This window comes from Dendrobium catenatum, unplaced genomic scaffold (genome assembly GCF_001605985.2).
Source record: "Dendrobium catenatum unplaced genomic scaffold, ASM160598v2 fragScaff_scaffold_1557, whole genome shotgun sequence".
In the NCBI taxonomy this organism is placed as follows: domain Eukaryota; kingdom Viridiplantae; phylum Streptophyta; class Magnoliopsida; order Asparagales; family Orchidaceae; genus Dendrobium; species Dendrobium catenatum.
This window is the reverse complement of record NW_021320019.1, coordinates 114974-119854: the sequence shown is the minus strand read 5'-3', so window position 1 is coordinate 119854 and position 4881 is coordinate 114974.

Below are 4881 nucleotides of genomic sequence, written 5' to 3'. Positions count from 1 at the left end.
ACTGTTCACACTCTCCAAATGTAGGTAGAGAACCCTTCAGCTGTTCAGAGTCTCCAAGTGTTAGCAGAGAACGAGATCTCCTTAACAGTTCTTCTCACAATAAATCTAGAAGGATGAGAGAAAAGAGTGAAGTAATCACAAATCATAATTGGAGATTCTTACCTTTGAGTAAAAAGTGAATGCTTTACGCTCCAGTAGATAGAATCTTCCTTTAAACACTCTTTCACACTTTCTCATTCACTCTCCCTTCAGTTAACACGAAGACCAGTAGGCAAAAAGATTACATGACAGTTTTAAGTGGATTTTATATAGGAAAGATATGAAAAACCATCCAAAAACTACTGACTTTCAAATTTGTACATAGTCGATCGTTCTGGATGATCGTTAGATCGTCCTGGATGAATAGTATAAAAACAGTTGCATACGAACCCAATATATATTGATACGAATTGACTTCATACCCGATCATCATCCCGTACAAAATATGTTCATCCTGGAATGAATATTTATATCAAGGGTTCATTATGACGAAACTGCATGATGGTCCAAAATTTTTAGGGAACAGAGGACTTCGTCCTGGGACGAACATGAATATTTGTCTGGACGAATAGTTTAAGTCTTATGTCTAGAGAACTTCATCCAGAGATGACGAGGATGAATCATCTCAATGATTAGTTTAACCCATGTGTCCAGAGGACTTCGTCCTGGGACGAACGGGATGAATCGTCTAGACGATCAGTGCAACTCAAGTGTCAAGAGAGCTTCGTCCAGGAACGAATGGTAAATTTCATCAGGATGAACTGTTCAAAGTGAGAATCCAGAGATCATCATCCAGGGATGAATATGGAAATTTGTCTGGATGATCAGGACATAGAAAAATGTTCTCAATTCCTGTTCGTTCCATTGCTCTTCTAAGGGGATAACTGACCTGATCGTCCCGTACGAACTTGGTTCGTCCCGTATGATCAGTATGATTTTTTAAAGATCTCCCCAAGTGTGTGTGTGCTAAGCTACTCAATTACAATGACACTCTCTCAAACTCAATAGAATAAAAAATACAAACTTCAATTTACAAATTATCTCATGCTGAATTTGATTTGAAGTCTTCTTTAGTCTGGAGTTCAATTTTCCTAAAATATTAGTCCACACAAGAGCAAAAATAATTCTTCCAAAAAGTGTTAGGAGAATATAATACTTAAAACAATAATATTTGAAATCATCAAAACTATACAAGTTACAAGAATGTAAAACATGCAAATAGCAACTCTCTTAATAGGACAAGCTAGCTACTCTTATTATTAGAATCTCACCTCTTTCTAATTTGTAAGATGGATAAATATTTGCAATAAATTCTTACCTAATGAATCTATTTTAACAGATTCATATCTCATAGTTTTTCTCTTCTCAAAATTTTCATATAAAAACTATTGTGTCCTATGCATTCCTTATTTAGTATGTGTGTATGACAATCTTTATACAAAACTAAGATGTTAAATTCTCTTTCTACCACTACTAAAGTTATAGCTGTAAAATATTTTGATACCATATGTGGAATATTCTCAGCATTTTTTAGCCTTTAAAACACATATTCAATGACAAATAGACATAATTATCACAATAATGCATCATCTTTCTTTAACATTGGCCATTTTATTCATCAATCTTAAAATTAGGGATGCCTAGCCTTGGCCTTTTTCTTCCTCAATGGGCATAACTCTATTAGTGAAGGTGTTGAGTCCAGTAATTAGGTTGTTAAGCCTAAGTAAATGTCCTAAGGCTACCAAGAGGGGGGTGAATTGGTAGTTTTTATAATTTTAAACCCTCTTAATAATAAAGTTGAACCGAAATGAAATTTTCTTTTAAAATTAGTAGAAAAATGTTTTTCAACCGCTGGGCCACTAAAAGTGTGTGTGTGTGTGTGTGTGTGTGTGTGTGTGTGTGTGTGTGTGTGTGTGTGTGTGTGTGTGTGTGTGTGTGTGTGTGTGTGTGTGTGTGTGTGTGTGTGTGTGTGTGTGTGTGTGTGTGTGTGTGTGTGTGTGTGTGTGTGTGTGTGTGTGTGTGTGTGTGTGTGTGTGTGTGTGTGTGTGTGTGTGTGTGTGTGTGTGTGTGTATATATATATATATTGAAAGTTTGAGAATGTTGTTAAACCTTAAAGAACTAGCCCAAGGTGCACAAAGTGGGGGGTAAATTGGTAATTTTAAAAATACCTACACAAGTTACTACTTTTTAACTTTAGCTGCAAAATAATTTAAAAACTTTATTCAGATAGATTTTTCAAAATAACATATGGAAGCATTTTATATAGTTTTTTTAAACACATAAATATTTTTGTAGCAAAAAAAAGGATTAAATTTAGTGCTGTTGATTGATAAGATTGAAAATAATAAACTCAACTTATAAAGAAAGAAAATTGCAGGAAAAATAAAATGCAAACAATAAAAAAGCACACCATAAATTTTATAGTGGTTCGGTCAAACTTGACCTACGTCCACTCCCATGTGTTTTTCGCTCCGGGTATTATACTAACACAAAGTGGCTCTCCTTTTACTCCCATTGCAAGGCAAAGAATCCCTTACAGACTCATTTTTACCAAAACTGATGTGGCAAAGTGTCGGAAGCTATGTCACCTTTCTTAGTGAAGGCAATGGACCTTGAATCATTTTTCTTCATTTTAGAGAAGGTAGATAACCCAAAGCTTTTTCTCTCTCCTAAAGATGGCAGCATACCTCCAATCTTTTTTCCCTCCTAGAGAAGGTAGAGTACCTCAAGGACTAGACTTCGAAGCCTCTCTCCCAAGAGAGCCGTCAAGGACAAACCAAGGTCATAGGAGAACCAAGGGTGTAGCTAGCCCGGAGCAATCAGGTGATCCCCTCACACTTCTTTAGCCTCACGTTTAACCTCACCTTCTTCTTCCTCTCAAACCATGGATCTCTCTCAAAAGCCTCTCTCTCAGAGTTCAATAAGTAGTCACAAATTCCTCTCGCATTTCTAAGAGATTCTAAAAATATTGCTTAAGTATTAGGCTTCAAGAAATCCTAAAAATTCAAGTTGGCTGTCACTATTCATACAATACAATTAGTTTAAAAACTAGACTTGTCTAGTATGATGCAAATAGTCGTTTAGACAAACTTTTTAACTTTTTGAACACATCATATAGTATAATCCAAAGATCGTCCAATACAATCCGTTTACTGTCTCTCTATTCATACAGGATTATTCTTGGGATGATTGGAAATCATCTCTATCAATTATCCCGCACTGTTCTCATCATATAGTAGGAATAGTTGATTTCAAGTTGGTCATTTAGTATGATATTGTCATACAATACAATTAGTTAAAAAATTATGGTTTTGTTGGGTACGATCTTTGGGACAACTAAATTTCATCTCTACTAATTGTACGGTATAATATGATTTGATATTCATATAGTACGATTAATTTAAAAACTATATGATACCTATCATTAATTAAACTATGATTTGATTGACTAATTATGGGGGTTTATTCAAGTAAGATTTCAAATTTTCTTACAGTATGAATTACATCGTACAACATGCTTAGTTTAAACATCAAATTTTAGATATCTTACTTAATTTATCCTACAAGTAGAGTTTTTAGATCGTAATGAATCATATGTTATGATATATATCATACATTATGATTAGTTCATAGAAACTAATTATTTAATTAGCCGTTAAGACCATTCTCTCTATAACTGATCATACAATATAATTATAAGTCGTGTAATGTGATTAGTATAAAAAAATTTAACTTTAAATTTTTCTTACTCCCCTTATGTGTGTGTGATGGTCACCTTATTACATACACTCTTATATGTTCATACTCAAGAAATATATGATAAAAAAATAAAAGTACAAACTATTTTCTAGTAGCCTTTAGTAGTGTATAGTATACCTGTAATATTAATCCTCACAAATAAATAAAATATCAAAAATATTCACTAAGAAAAAATATTAATTCAATTAATAATATTTGTCATCATCAAAATCACATATTAGAGATCATGGATTTCTACAATCTCCTCCTTTTATGATGGCAAATAATGTTTTTGTTGAATGATAAAATAAATTTTTTTCCTCCTAAGCTCCCCTTACTAAGTGATAGATTTAAAAATTAGGGGTTGTATTTTTTTTAATATTTTAATGCAGAGAAATAAAATATCAGAAAATAAAAAAAGATAAATAAAGTATTGTAAAATAAAAACACAAATAGAGTTCATTTAAAAAACATACCACCACACATATTTTCTTCCCCTTTTAACCCACAAAAAAGAGGAACATGGAAAAAAATGACATGCTAAACATAACAAGACATAAACTATACATCACACCAAATAAGCACTAAAGGTAAAATAGATCTTTATCAGGTGGGGTTGGGGGTTGAAAATATTTATGGATGAATTTGAATATATTTTTAATTTAGGAAAACTTTTATCCAAACCATCCCATCTCTTCCTCATGTTGCTGTTATTGTTGTTGAATGTGATAGTCCAATCGGGTTCCTAATCACTTGATCCTCTACATTATTTTGTCCTAAGGGTAGGCAGGGTATGTAGGTGCAGGTGATGGTGTAGGTGACAGTTCATGAAGGTTGTTAGACTTTATAGAGCTAGCCTAAGGCTAACAAAAAGGGGATGAATTGGTAATTTAAAAAAATATTTAAACATAAAGAAAAATCTCCTTTTTAAATCTTTTTTAATATCTAAAAATAGATTATTTTATCTCTTGATGCTGTAGCAAAGTAATTTCACAATAACAAAAAAATCAGAAATTTTTAACTGTGTCGTTATCAGAAAAATAAATGTGAAAAATAAAGTAAAAAAAATAAAACCAAGAACAAACACATCAGAGATTTATAGT